Source organism: Equus asinus, chromosome 22 (assembly GCF_041296235.1).
Source record: "Equus asinus isolate D_3611 breed Donkey chromosome 22, EquAss-T2T_v2, whole genome shotgun sequence".
NCBI classification, from domain to species: Eukaryota; Metazoa; Chordata; class Mammalia; order Perissodactyla; family Equidae; genus Equus; species Equus asinus.
Window position 1 is genome coordinate 67,095,719 of NC_091811.1, and position 15,935 is coordinate 67,111,653.

At 45.1% G+C, this 15,935-nt stretch overlaps 1 long non-coding RNA gene across 1 annotated transcript; it reads left to right on the plus strand.

The window, feature by feature from the left end:
* Positions 1 to 6,869: 6,869 nt before the first annotated feature.
* LOC139041572 (uncharacterized) lies at positions 6,870 to 12,754 on the plus strand. The gene is made up of 3 exons (XR_011496988.1): positions 6,870 to 7,178; positions 8,008 to 8,127; positions 8,218 to 12,754. It is a non-coding gene; the product is annotated as an uncharacterized lncRNA (long non-coding RNA).
* Positions 12,755 to 15,935: the final 3,181 nt, after the last annotated feature.

Sequence of the window (15,935 nt, forward strand, 5' to 3'; positions counted from 1 at the left end):
AGTAAATTGATGACTCTGAATATCTTGATTCCTCACCAAGTCAAAAATTGACAAAAACAGAGGAGATAACCAAAGGGAAAGGTTGCAAGAAGATTGGCTCATCTTTCCTTTCCAGACACTTTTCTGGCACAAAGCTCTCACCGTCTGACGAAGTTTAGACATAATACTGAGGCTGGCTCCTCCAGTCTGGAACGTTTCGTGTCTAAAGCTCAGACCTTCTCCTCTAAGTCTTCCCTGTGGCCAACGGAGAGCTAAGTTTTTCTGGAATATTTCCATAATGGTTTCCCAAGGCCAGCTGCTCTCCGCAGAAGGTCAAGTGGCCACCGTGACATGAAGTTGCCCCTTGAATGTAGACCTGGAGATTCTAAAAGGCAGTTTAGAATGTAAGTGCGTGGCTGAGCAGCTGCAATCCCAGACTCAGCTGGGGCGGAAGGATCCACTTCCAAACTCACTTCCCAGGAGGCTGGCTCATTCCAGCAGGTTCATTATGGGTTGACTCTCTCAGAAGAAATCTAGAAAGGTAAGTGATTTCCTGACTGAGAAAGAAATTTAATTCAACAGGAAAATGGTGCTCCCGCCTTCCCCGCCCGCCCTTGAGTATTACACTTGTGATAACATTCTGTCTTTTTACGGCTCAGGGAGGCTCTGAAATGCAGTGTCTCCTGGAGTCTACATGGGCTTCATACCACGGCCTTCACTGCTTGATGAAGGAGCCTGAAGTTCTGTTTGACGACTGGGAAGAAAAACCAGCGTCCCGCCCAACCAAACTGAACACTGGGAAATGGAACAGCACGTTTGCATCAAGCGTTCCAACTCCTGGGATGGGGGGTTTCAGCAAAATACTTAAAAGCTCCTAAGGGTGAATCAGAATGAGAGACCATCTTTGTAGGAAGGAGGTGCTCACTTGGGTGGACTTTCCAGAGAACTGAGCGGAACCCCAGAAGTGTGGACGTGACTTTGTTTCAGGAGACTGGTCAGAATTCCCGCCATTATCATAACCAGGCTTTATATCTGGAGGGAAAATACTCTCTGAACAGCGATTTGAACACCCCTGTACTTAACTTGCTGTTGAGGGAGGCCTGGGACAATTGGGGCCATGAAATGTGAGAATAAGCCAACTGTGGAAGAAGAACTCCAAGGAGAAGGAAGACCTCGTGGGCATGCTTTGGGATCGTTGAACACAACTGGCTCTCCATGAAATGGAGCTCGAAACACGCTGATTTTTCCAAAGTTTCTAGAGCAAAGACTTAACAGGAAAAAAACCAAAAGCATGTGTTCTTAAAGGAATCACACCCGTTAGAAGTGGTTGCCTTTGAAAGGCTGAAAAGCCCCCTACAGAAACAGAGATGCCACTATTTCCTATTTATATCAAGCCAGGTGTTAAGGCAGGATTTCACTGGACAAACGTACCAGAAGAGCGCCTTCCAACCTGGAAAGCAATGATGTTTTTCCACCCGCAATGCTGTGTGGAGGATTTTGAACAAGTGCATCAGGAGTTGAAAATTAGCATTAGTTCTATTCCACACTTCCCAGTAAGGACACTTGTAGGTATTTGGAGTTTAGATTCTTATGCAAACTTTCCTTTTCCTTGTTGATTTTTCCATGAAATATTTATCCCGGGTATCTATTCCTTAATGACAGCACTTTTAAGGCTTGCACCATCTTAAGGATCTCTCTAAAGCTAGTTTCATTAATAATTTGGTAAATGTTCAAATACCCTACAGTTAGTGCCAAAGAGACTGTTACTAACTTATTTTGCTTAAATTGATAGCAGCTAATGGCATTGATTTAGCATCTAGAAAATTCATAATTGTCTTCAAATAAGGTGTTCCAATCTATACTATATTCTGGTATCTGCTTTGTACCATTGACTAGATCAAAAGATTTCACTTTTTTTTACTTCTTAGGTATTCCCTGACTATATTTTTATTTTATTTAAAAATAATCTTGAAAGTTTACATACAGAAAATATTAAATAGATTTATATGTTGAAACATATAATTTATGTGAAAATAGAAAAGCATTAAAAATACTATACATGGTTATCTATTATAAATGATGTGTGGAAAAATAAACCCTCCTATGACATCACCATTCAAAGATAACCACTGTTAACAATTTAGTATCTCCACCCAGTTTTTATGTCTATCACATATTTGTGTATGCTGAGGCCATGGGTCTGAATCTGGTTTCATTCTGCATCAAATGTATCATTATAAGTATTTTCCCATATCATTAATTTTTAATTATAAAATATAAAATATTTTCTCTAGTTTACTTTGGAAATAGCCTTATGTGGCTTTGCTTTTTGGCTGATGTCAAAACATTTCTAGGACCCATTCCAATAAATGTATACATCTTGCTCTGCTCTGGTAAGAACTGACAAGGATTGGAAGTGACGGCTTCTCTGATGCTGGTGTTGTTCCAAAGGTCCACAGGGAGCACGGATCCAACAATGCTGTAACATTTTGCAGGACAATTATGTAGCTATAATTATAAATTCTTGTATTGTGTCATGAATCCTGTGTCCTTTATTTTAAGAACTCATACCACTACTTATTTTGAAATCATATTTTAAAATCAGAACTAAAATTACATTTTTTTTCTATGTTCCACCTTAAGACAGTGTCCAAAAAATCGACTTGGCTGTGAATTTTGGGAAAATCCTGGCCATGGGTCATAACATTCCCATGTGCCAGAACACTTGGCTGAGAAATACTGGATAAAGAGTGAGACATACAGGATAACACTCATCCTTTGGCCCAGAATTAGCTGCACAAGAAAATGTTCAAGAGACGTGAAAGCGGAAACTATCAATTAAGAAAGACTATTCTCTTGTTTACTGAAAAAGAGCTTATTCCCCAAATAGTGCTTATATATTTAAAATGTAAGCCAAATCGTGTCAGTCCTCTGCCTGGCATCCGTCATGGCTCTCCACTTCACTCGAGGGGAACTGCGGCCCCTCGCCTGTCCTGGGCATCCTACCTGCCTTCTGCTCTCTGCCCACAGCACCCCCTCCACCCCGACTCGCTCTGATCCAACCACTCTGGCCTCTAGGCTGTTCCTGGAGTGGGCTGAGGAAATTCTCCCCTGGGATCCGGTGCCTGCGTTACCGTTCTCTGCCTGGGTCCTTCCCCTCAGTGTCCACGGGGCGAACACTTGCTTACTCTTTCTGATACGTGCTCAGTGTCACCATCTCAGAGAGGTCTACCCAACGCCCTCATTAAAACTGCAGCCTGCACCCTGCCCTCCCACATGCTGCTCCTCCTCACCCTGCTCCATTGTTCCTCCACAGCAACTATCACCTAAGGTCGTATATCATCACTTACTGATTATGTTTATTGTCTGTCCTCTTGTGAGAATATAAGACCCAGCAGGACAGGGACCTTAGTTTTGTTCAACAATGTGTATCCCAAGCACCTAGGACAGTACCTGGCAGGTAGTAGACATTCAAATATTACTTGCGGGAAGAATTAAAAAGGTTTTCAAAGGATAATGCAGATGGAGCGTGTGCCACGGATGGCATTTGACTGGGTATCTAGAAGCATGTGACCTAATTTGGTCTTGCATCACTGTTTTGATAATGTTGCTTGTTGGTTGATTGAACAGACATTTATCTGCCACAGACTGTGTGTCAGCACCGTGCTGGACGCCGTGGATGTGAGGGAGAAAACGTCGTGTCTCTCTTCACTGAAGGTGTAGATTAGAGACGCGCCGAAGTCTTGCTGGGGGGCGGGGTTCAGGAGAGACCAGGAGCGTCCACTGAGACCTGAGGCAGGAAGAGCAGCAGAGGGGTGAGGGGCGAGGGGAGACGGCCAGGAAGGCAGTCCAGACACAGGAGGGAGGGAAGGGGGAGGGAGCAGTTCAAAGGTCTGGCAGCATGTGGCTCCTGCTCACCCTAGACTCTAGGCTGAGGAATGTGGACTTATTCCTGGAGCAGTAAGGAGCCGTGGAAACATGAAATAGAGAATAACTCAGCCAGATTCACATCTTCGAAGGATCGCTATGGCCTCTGATATTCAAGGTGTATTAAACCAGCGTTTCGTGAGTCCTTACTGTCATCACAATGCCCTTCCTTCATGCTTTGGAGAAAATTGAAATGGTATGTCTGGGAAAAAGTTTTTACATTATATTGGTAAACTATGTTTTAAGCATAACAATAAGAGGTATTGAAAGTTTTGTTTTTCCAAAGTTAATTACGATATGTTTCTATTGAAAAGATAGCTTCATAAAAATCTTTTGAAACGATGAATTATCTATTTTTCTTTTTAAATTATTTTCTCTAAATTACTAAATTAAATAATTTAAAGAAATTCAGTTTTATTTAGTTCTTAACATTAAAAACTAAAAAACTGTTCCGAAAGCCAACTGAAAAGAAAAGGAATACGTTCACAAGTTACAACGTTGGGAGACTCGTTGCTTCAGAAGTGTGCGGCAGGAACAAGCTGGCATGCATTCTGAAAGCGTGCTTGGTACACGTGGCCAGCGTTTACAAGAGGCGAAGCTGTGTTCTTTACAGGTTCCTGGCCTTTTCTACCTGGGAAGGGTAACCAGCCTGTCGCTGGTGTCATATACATATTGCCCTGCGTGTGGCCGAGGTTGAAGAACCACCCCATGCTCCACTCTGATGTCCGGTGGTGTCATGGGTCCTGAACTGGCCTCAGGAAAAATCTCTGAGCAGAATATCCTGCCATGCCCTTATACCATCCTTCTGATGTAGAACGATATCTAGTCACTTCTTGGATTTCCCATCAGAGAGGTGAGGATTGTGGGGAGATGAAAGACGTTTCCACAAGAGTTTTGGTGCTTGATGTTGGATTTCTACATTCTTGATTGGATTTATCTGTTCAAAGGTTGTCAAAATCAAAACAGTGCTATCGATTCTGCAAGAGAGTTTATCGTGGACCTCCCGCAGAACTTTCTTACTACCTTTGAATGAGACTTCATAAATATCTTCTTATTTGAGTTCTGTTTTTTTGCATTTCTGGAGTGTTTTCTGACACGACCAAGTAACTCTTCAATTCTCAGAAGACATTTACCGGGTGTCCTACACTTTCCCTCCATCCTGACACTGTCTGCCTGGAGACAGCGTCAGACCCCACAGGTTCAAGCTTCATCCTCAACTTCAGCAGGGCTCAGTGTTCCAGCCCTCCAATCCTTGGTCTTTCCAGTGACCAGCCCCTTTCTGAGGCCAAGCTAAAGCCGCTTCATTAGCATAGACTCAGGGGAGCGCCAAAGAGGCTCCTGAGAGAACAAAAGTCACTCCTGTTTCTCAGGAAACTCCAGGACTTTAGGAGCTCTGTGCCAGAAAGTGGGGACAAAGACCAAGTGTATTTCTTATTATATCACAATATTATTCTCTTTTTTTAAAGCAATGTTTAAGAGCTTGGAGTCTGGAGCCAGACCTTCACCCAGGGAAGTCGCTAAAAACATTTTCCGCGTCTAATGTTTTGTCTTTAAGTTGTGCTCACTTCCAGGAACCAAGGCAGAACAACGCCAGGTGGCTAAGCAGCGGAACCCACCCAACCCAGAAAGGTCCAAGATGGCAACAGGGTGCCGTGTGCAAAAGGTGCCGTGTGCAAAAGGTGCCGTGTGCAAGAAGGGAAGATCTGCACATGCCCGCAAATGCCCCCACCCCTCCCCCTTCACATCTGTAAGAGCCCTGCTCCCCTTCCTCTCGGGGAGAAGGTGTTTGAGAGCAGGAGCTCTGCCTCCTCCGTTCTTGGATCAATGAATGACGCTTCTGTTCTGCTGTTCCAAACCCCATCTCCTTCTATTGGTGTGGGTGTCTCCAGGCAGAAGGACCCACGTAAGGGTCACTGGTCCCTTAGGGCTCGGTGACAAGACTACCTGGGCCCAAACCAGGCCCTGCAAAGAACTAGGTTTGTGACCTTAGGCCAGTTATTGAAGCTCTTTCTGCCTTAGTTTCCTTGTCTGTAAAGTGGAGATAATAACAGTGATGGGGTTCAGAAAACACCACCCCAAAATATGGCACCGTGGTATACTGAATAGCTTAAGCTGAAAGATTTAAGAAGAACGGCGGAAGCAGGACGGTCACTCTGACCACCCCCACCCCTCTTCTTCCCTGAAACAGGTCACAAAACACAACTAGCAGAGGGGCTTCCCTAAACCAGGAGGAGGGAAGACAGTCTCAGCCCAGGGATGGGGAATTTGGGGCCAAGAAACCCATACAAACAAACCTTGTGAAACTAGCCCTTATCTTCCTTGTCACTTATTCACTGTTTATTATCTCTAGCCCAAACCCCTTTGTCGTGTCAATTCTTCACCAATTTATTGTTGCTTTGTCTGAAAGGTATAGAAGCTTCCTGCTCTGGTCACTTCTTTGGGTCTTGATTCTCTTGTGAAGGCTCCCGTGTACATGTAAAAATTTAATAAAACATGTGCTTTTCTCCTGTGAATCAGTCTTTGTCAGTTGAAGCTTCTGATCCAACCAGGGACCCTAAGCGGGAGGAGGAAAGCTTTTCCTCATGCACAGCCGTCTCCACCTCACACCCCTGTGGTTAGCAAACACACATAAGGCCCTCAGAACAGCACCTGTCAGGGAGAGGGCTGTGTAAATATTAGCTGTTATCACCTACCCAGTTTTACATTGTCTCCCGGGGTTTTGAAGAAAAGTCAGGGTTTAGAAATCCCCTGAAATAGGTGAATATCCGCTCCAGAACTAATCATCACATTGGACAATTGATCACATCCCATTTTAACTTATTTGATGGCATGTACAACGAGCAAGGATGACCCCCATGTCAAAATCGACCGGAACAGATCCACAGCTAACAGAAACTTTATGACGATCAATACAAAGTCCATTTTGTTTGTTTTGTAATAGTTTCTACTGAGGCAGGAAGCGTTTCTGTTGAGTTTTGTTTTTGTCTTTTTTCCTGGAGTTAGGTTTTTTCAAGTTCAGGAGAAGCACCATGCGTTTAAATAATATAGGCCTAAGAGTTGTAACATCTTAACCCACATTGAGGTGTCAGAACTGTTAAAAGATAAACTGAGGCATATTAAAAATTTTAAGAGTGGACGTGAGCAGAAATCGACTTGGATCAGGCCATGCTGAGAGGGTGATGGCTAGGAGCGCACCACCGCCCGGAGCCGAGGAGAGAGTTTCATAGAGAAGATGCAGAAGCAAAGTAACGAAACTATTCCATTGGCTGCAGGTTAGTGTTGACCTTGTTTGGGAAAGCCTAGTTGGCTGTTTGTGATTAGCTGTCCTCAGGTTTCAATTTCTTAACCTTGAGGGACTTACAGGCTTAGGTTTGGGTTTGCCTACATATGTAGACTGTTAGGGCGTTTCAGCCTCCTTGTTTAATTAATTTAACCAAACAAATGCAGTGGTCAGTTATGCCACTGAACTAACAGAGTGGAACTCAAACCAGAAACGTGCCCTATAGCCCCACGGCCTAAACACGCCTCCCAAGGGCCTTTTAAAGATGCACAGGGAACCTCTGTGCAGTTGACAAGAGAAAGCAGAGTCATCACAATGTCAACACCATATCCTTTACCCCTTAGTATGACTTAACTTGAGACAGTGAATTTTCCTTTATTCAGATATAAAAGTTGCATGTGGGGGATCAGAATTGGTCACCTTCAAATGTGTCTCTCTGCTTCGATTACTTTTAAGAACAAAAGACTCTAAAAGAAACTTTGACCTTCCCCCTAACTGCCTAAAAGAATTTAAGAGAGAAGGCCTATTCCAGGAAGGAGCTAGTACCATAGGATAACACTGTCTTTGGCTGGCCCAGCAATCACTTGTTTAACACATATCTGCATTTTCATCTCCATGTAAACTGCCTCCCTCCCCTTTGAAGCCCAAACCACTACCCCCAACATCTTCCTTTGTCTTGAGTTGAAAATTGCTTTTATGTTGGCAGCTTTGGCCATTCTGGTGAGTTCCTCAGTTTTCCTGGGTTTCTCCCTTGTATGCATGTTATTAAACTTTGCTTGATTTTCTCCTGTTATTCTGTCTCACGTCAATTTAATTCTTAGATCAGCCAGAAGGACCTAGAGGGTGGAGGAGCTGTCTTTCTCCCCCACAGCACATGTTTGGAATTCAGTGGTGGGGATCAGCTCTGATAAACCAGGAATCGCTGGTCATGTTCAGCAAACGTAAGAAACAAGTCTTTTTATTTTGGCTTCTATCCTTTCAAAGATCAGCCAAATATGCTTATAATTGGAAGTATGCATTCTTCTTTGCAGACTTGAATGCTGACAAAAGAGAAGTTTAAATTGATGGCATTTCTACCTAATTCGTTCATCAAATATTTATTGAGGAACTGTGCCTCAGGCACTGTTCTAGGTACTGAAAAACAGTCATGGAAAAAAGAAAAAGTCCCTGCCCTCATAAAGCATACATTGTGGGTTGTATCCATTGTGGTTGTACACATTGTGAGTGTATCATTGTGGGTATATCCATTGTGGGAGTATACACTGTGGGGTATATCCATTGTGGGTGTATCCATTGTGGGTGTATCATTGTGGGTGTATCCATTGTGGGTGCACCCATTGTGGGTGTATCATTGTGGGTGTATCCATTGTGGGGTTTATCCATTATGGAGTGTATCCATTGTGGGTATATCCATTGTGGGTGTATCCATTGTGAGTGTATCCGTTGTGGGTGTGTCCATTGTTCGGGGAGAGGAAGAGAAAACAAGTGAATAAAATACATGTGGCAAAGAGAAAACCCTTGAAACAGGGTCAGGGAAGGCCTCAGCAAGAGGCTACATTGAGCCAAGATCTCAAGGAGATGAAGGCCTCCTAAGGGGAGCATTCGGGGCAAAGGACCCAGGAGACGCAGAAGCTGGGGCAGGACATGCACGGTGCACTTGAGGAACAGCAATGGACTGTGGGGCTGCAGCAAGGCGAGCGAGGCAGGGTGGACAGCACCGAAGTTCAGAGAGCTCGGGACACGAGGGGACCCAGAGCACGCCCATCTTCCAGGAGCTCTGGCCCTCTCGGGACTTGGACTCTTCCTCGGCTCATGGGAAACTTGGAGAGTTTTGAAAAGAGGAGAGACACAATCCATCTCACTTGCCTTTTCAAGAGCTCAGCATGGCCAGCGTGTGGAGAACCAGCAAAACGGGGCAAGGGAGACAGGTGAGAGGTATTTCTGTAACTCAGGTGAGACCGCGGCGCCTCTGATCATGCTGATATTAGTGGCAGTAGTGAGAACTGGATGGCTTTTGGACATTTTGGGATGTATAACCAACAGCATTGGCAGATGGAGGGGCTGCGAGGGGGAAGAGCCAGAGAGAAATCAAGAATAGTCCAAGGCTTTAGCCGAGCATCTGAAGGCTGGAGTTGCAATTTGCTCAGATAGGGAACGCACCGGGATAAACAGGTTTGGAGAGGTGGAACCAGACATGCAACATGAGACAGGTGAAGTTCGAGATCCCTGTTTATTAGACATCTACGCAGCGATGCTGAATACACAGTTTGCTTTAGGACTCTTCTCTGTCCTGAACACACTCCTTCAGCTCCGTGCTTCGGTGGTGCTAAGATGATTTGAATTGCCTCTTGATATAAACATGTATATGAACTTTCATAAGAAGTTCAGAACCTCAACACTGCTTTCAGAGAAAGCAAACTACTGACAGTAAGAATAGAACTTGTTTCCTTCTAGCGAGTAGAAAGAGTCCCCCAGTGCAGCTACTCTGACCACAGCAGGTCGCCAACTGGCCAAGGGTGCAGCCTGCCCCACTGTTAGGTCTCACAGCAGTGTTTCAGGGTCTCCACGCTCTTTGGTACTAAGTCTAAATTGGTTTGATTTTCAAGCACAAGGGAAAACAATGTTTCTTGTGCCAGCTATGTATTTCTGCACAAAACTAGTCTGAAGGGCCCAGCATGAATACTCGAATTGCAATTGACCTCTGTCAGGCAAGGCAGTTGCACCAAGAAGGGAGCCTAAGAAATGAAAAGGAGGAAGTGTGGGGATAAATCTGGAGCCACAGGGAAAGGCAGTGAGGAAATGTCAGGAAATGCAAACTCAAAGCGGAGGTTAAAAACCCAAATGCCTGCTGGAGAGAGGCAGTTAATGTCACTGGGTAAAGGCAGGCTGGCGCACGCACGCACATGTGCACACACACATGCACACATGCACAATAACAGGAAGTGGTCGGGACTGTGGGATCAGCAGGGCTCAGGTTTCCTCCGAAAGGGAGGGGGGGCCTTCAGTGCTGCGCAGGAGAGCAGCGCAGCCAGTTCTTGCCTTATTTCCAGAAAAGCCACCTATCTAGACACGTATGTGAAATCTCCTGGTTTTTAAATGTTGGCAGTTAGTTCACATGCTCAACTAGCACTACCAAACAACGTATCTGTAAGCTGCTTTTGGTCTTTAGGCCCCCACTTCGCAACTTCTGACATTGCCATGTACACACAAATAGTGTTAGTTATTGACTCAACTGAGCTGTTAAATTCCAGCCTAGTTAGGACAATTATTTCTCCCACACAGGAGAAACTATTCATTTTTGTACATGATCTGAAGCTTCTGTTTCAATATGAATTCCTAACATTCAAATACAAAAGGCTAAAAGCAAAGTAGTAATACAATAAAAATAACCCCTAACCTTTTGGGAGTTTCAAAAATGAAATTGTTGACTTTTGTTACGACTTTGGCATAAATCTTCTCCAATTCAGGTTAAGCCTGCCTTACACTAAGCATGATGTCGAACAGGTCAGAGTCAGCCCTGCTGCTTCCCAAACGTTTTGCAGGATTCTCCTGGAGTATTTTTTTAAGGATGTTCAGCTTCAGCAATTATATCGGCTGATGGGAAAGGACTGGTTCTGACTGGAACGAACAAGCGGAAGGAGAGATTTTCATTATGATTAAGGCTAGTCTTCATAGTCATTTCTAGTAACTCATTTTCCCCATCATTTTATATAGAAATCTTCATTGAAAAGCAAGAATACTGGAAGATTGAATAGATTTGGGGGAATTCTTAAACAAATTCATTTGGACCCTGTGATAACCTCCAAGGCAGGACAGCCTAAGCAGGCCGCTGGACCCTTGCCCAGGTGCGGCGATGTGAGGGGGATCTGAGAAGAGTTCTGTCTTCCAGGGAACTTTCCAAAGAGACTCTCGCCCCATGGATGCTTCATTTCTGCTCATAAAGATAGACTGAGGTTGGGGGGGAGGGCTTCATTTTTTTTCTAAAATAATTGAGAGAGCAAATATCCCCAGAGTTGGGAAATATCTTAAAACTCTTATCAGCTAACATCTTAGGTGGGAGAGGGACTTCTTTTTCCCCAACAGGAGCAGGGAGCTAAGAAAGCAAGACCAGGAAGTAATGGCAGAGCTCCAGAAGTCTGGAAAGGGGGTGGCCTGGAGGTGCGAGGGTGTCAGTGAGCTCTGCCTGGTGCTGGCTCCGATTCCCAGGGCAGCACGGGTGTGGCTAGTCTTCAAGTCACTATTCACATGATCTCACCAGTGGCAAATAAAAATGTCCTCAGGTTTTTTTAGGGGATTAAAATCAGATCATCTATTGCTTGAGATGAAACCACAAAGTGACTTAGAATTCAGAGAGAGGAATGACCGTTTTAGTTAACTTCACCCACACCCCTATTTTACAGATAATCTCCAGTCTTCTCAGGAAAACTTTTAATGACTAGGGAAAGAATGCATGGAGAGCTACGGAGGAAAGAGTGAGGTGGGAAGAGTTTTGCTCAAGGGGAAGCTGACGGATGTGTTGTGGTCATTTACCCGTAAATTCAGCAGATCTTTCTGTGCCAACTTTGGGGAGATTTGCTGACATGGGATCAGAGGGGGTAAGCCTGAGGTTGGAAGCTGCTGTGAAAGCTTGGCCCTTCTCACAAATAAGGAAGTTCTCAGTCCGCTGTGGGCTCCAGGGCAAGAGCCAGCTAGCCTGTGTCTACTCAGTGACTTCTCTGACACTTGGTAAGACCTTGTGGGACTTCAGGATGTTAGCATCTCCCCTGGACGTACTCTTCCTAAACTGTCCCTTTTGACACCCTTTGCTACCACTTAGCTCCATGTGGAACACCTTTTACTACAAAAAGGAGGGGCGAGGCATCTTGCTCTATCCCAGCGCCTTATCAGCCCAGAAAATATGATTTCCTTCTAAAGAGCCATCACGTTATTTCATTCTTGTTAATACCTGTGGGTTGTGGATACTTACTCACCTCATGGGGTCTAACAGTCATCAACTCGGAACAGCTGTAGATAAAGGGGTGCTCTCATCAAAAGATTGTGTTGACTTTTCATTTCTCAAAGAGGGAAAACTCACTAAATACCATGTCGTAGACATGTTTTTGTTTGTTTCAAAGGTCTGAAACCGACAGTAATTTCTTGGCGTTAGATAATCTTTCTCTATCGAGTGAGACCCTTAGTTAACGTTCCCATTGACAAATATGATGGCACTTGACTGGATCACATCAGAAAGGAGTGATTCTGCGCCAGTTCACATACTTGATAGAGCATTTCTTTGCATAAATTCCCTGGGTCTTTCTTCATTTTTCCCCAGAGGCTGTCTTAATAGCTCAGTAGCCAGAGGAAGCAATTCTGTTCAACAGAGATGGGTCCATAAGGGAAGGTGAAATGAAGGCCGAGCTGGGAAACAGCACCATGGAAACAGGACAGCAATGAGCAAACCCTGGATGCCGCTTGGGCGGAGTGTGCTGATGGTAGGACTCCTGTGGAGAAGATTCCTCTTCCTTTCCACTCCCCAGCCACGGAGGGGCGTGCAGAAGTATCACCATAGAAGATGCAGGTGCCGCTGCCAGGTCAGGTGGAACTGTGTGGCATCCTCCAGGCCCCACGGCAACATGCAGTCCATCTGGGTGGGTAAGAGTGAGCTTCCGAATCAGATTTCCCTGAATCCAAATCCATTCATTGCCCATCACTAACAAGTCATTAGCCATCCGCAGCCTCCTTGTCTCTCAAATCAGGATGATGACACACCTGCCACATTGGGTTGTGTGAGATTCGAGGAGACGCCTCAGGCACAACACAGCACGGAGCTTGATGCATAGCTCAAGGATAAAGCAGTCGAGGAACTCTTTCCTCAGAGGTCCGTGTTATACAAAACGTTTGGGGGGTTCCTCACTCGCTGTGGATGAGGCAAGAGGGGAGGACATCAGAACACGGTGTGAGAGCAGAGAAAAGGGAAAACAGGTGACGGGACTGGAACAAGCCCAGCGAGAGAGCGAACACAAGGAGCTCTGAATGGATGGGGGTGGACAGAGAAGCAGGAAGAACTCTTAGATCAGGCGAGCCCCAGGTGAGCCCCAGCTGATCTACAGGAGAGCTACAGGTGAGCCCCAGGTGAGCTACAGGTGAGCCCCAGGTGTAACCATGTGTGTTAGAAGAGAGGCATTTCCTTCTAGCGCCCCAGTCCCACTGCCGCGTTCCATTCCTCACCTTCATCTCATGCCTAGCCTCACCTCACACGTTTCATGATACCCCTCTCCTTCCTTATAGAAATTTTTATGCGCTTTCTCCCACTTCTCCTCTCTGACTCTTGCTCTCTCTCCACACCCATTTCTTCCTCTTCTTTCCTACCAGTACCTCCACTACGATTTATTTCTCTTGTGCCGTTCTTTTAAAGCATTGCTTTCTCTAGCCTGACAGCTAATATTTTTTGTTCCTTCCTGGTCATGAGAAAACTATTTTTTTCTTTCTCCAAACTTAAAAAACTCCCTCTTAATCTCTTCTTTATATCAGCTACTATCTGCCCACCAGTAGTTCATTATGTCCTGGCTAGTTTCTATTATTTGTGCCGGATGGAGACGCTGGCCAAGGGCCATTCGCCTGCACACGTGCTCAATGCAAGTGTTCGCTTACAGGCCTTTAGGTTTTCCGTATTTCAAAACCTTCATGAGAGAACGCTGAGCTGTGAACAGTGGGCCTGTCCAAAATCATCTCTGAGGGATGACGAACAAGCACAATGTGTTGTCTATAATGATGAAGTAGCTTCTCTTCAATCAAAGACATTCTGGAAAATGAAAGTGTTAAAAATTGTCTAGGACTACTTAACAATAATTTCCCAAATTATTCAAGCACCAGAAATAATTTCTCTTGCTTTTGCCAAGCTAACTGAAGACAAAATTACTGAGACCCTAGTGGATAGGGTACTGGGAATAACCAGAGAGCTGAATGACCACATAAACATGAGCAGCTTCTCTGAAGAGCTCATTTTGTGACCTGAAATGTTATTTAGAGTACTAATGAGATTGAGGTGATAATGGTGGTGATCTGGTCAAATGTCTACCCAGAGCTGGAAGCAGCAGCTACATAGACTCTACAGCCCGGGTACTTGCCTTGTCACTTAGCTGTGTGATTTTGGGCAAACTACTTGACCTCTCCATGCTTCAGTTTCCTCACTCTAAAATGGAAGCAGTAATAGTACCTTCCTCACAGATGGTCGTGAGAAGTATGTTAGTTTACATGGCTAAAATTCTTAGATTACTACCTGGACATGTAAGTGCCTTATATAATTATTAGCTATATTTTGAGGGTACTCAGGCAGCTAAGATGTCACCAATGCACTATTACTCTTTTGTGGGGGGGTCCCCTCAGACTTAGACAGCTTGCTGCATTCTTTCCATCTAGTTCAGGTCTCAGAAGCCCTCAGAACCAGAGTCAGTTTAGCATCTTTGGCTTTTTCTGAGAGTAGGGCCATTCTGACCCAGACTCTTCTGAATTCTCCCTATATCAGACCTATATCTGAGGATACCAAAAGCTGCATCCCCAGGCTTGGTTTATGGAGGCCTGGAGCAAGAGGGCCCAAAGATGCAGGGACGGCTCCTACCTCCAAAGTATATGGGACCTGAATGCCCGGGGCTACCTAGTGAACTGGGGCACAGATCATTCCAGAGCCTGCGGTGTTCATGAATGTCCCTCTCCTTCGTCTCCTTATAATACCTCTTTAAAAGCAATATCTTCAGATTTTTGCATTTTCTTTTAAAGACATAAACCCCTTAGTTTGAATTTGAACATTCTGTACCCAACATCAGTTAGAAGCCATGGTATGGATCCTCATCGTAGAGGAGACATCAGTTAATAAAACTGGGTTCCAAGACACAGCATTTCTTCCTCATTTTTAATACCTCATGCTGTCCCTGAGTGATTGATAAATTTTGTCTACGGACCACAGGGAAAGGACATAACGGAGGAATCTTTCTGGATTCCAAGTTTTCCTGAACTTTTATCCCTTAATTATGTCTCACTTTACTGATCTTTTTTAATGAGCTTTATTGCAAAATGCCTAGATAGGCAGCTTTAAGAATTGCGTATGCTTCCAAAACCCAAAGGTAGCAAGCAAAACATCTGGCCCTTCCATTACTTCTGGCCTCTCCTTACTTCAAAGGCCCCTCTCTAGAGAGAGCATCAAAATGAACAGCACCTGCCCCGCCTCCCTGTGGCACCACCCGCAGCTGCTTCTGGAAACCACCTCCAAACTGGACTTTCCTCTCTCCCCGCCCTCCCCACTCCGGTCTCTCTAATGTGCTACAGCCAAATTGATCTGCCTTCCTTGCTTAGCACTTTCCTCAGGTCAGCTTGCTGCTCAGAAGTCTTCAGTGGTTTCTCATTTCCACCCACACAAAGTGGAAACCCCTCTCTTGGGCTTCCCCTGCAGTCCCTGACCCCATGTGCCCCACTCCACTCCTGCCATCTTGTTCCCTGGTCCTCCTCAGGCCTCAGCTTTGCTCTGGGGGCCACAGCTGCTTCTGCACTGTATCCCGCTTCTCTGCCTTCACTCACACCCTCCAAGGGCCTGGGTGATTCCTCCTCTGCTTCAGAGAACTCTGCCCATTTTCAGAGGCCCAGACCAAATGCTGTCTCCTCCAGGAATCCCACTGTGACTCCTCCAACAAACACAGATGCTCCTAGCTCTCCAGAGTTATATGGCAGTGAGATTCCACAACCTACACTATCTAGGGCTTGCATAGAAGTTGCCTCT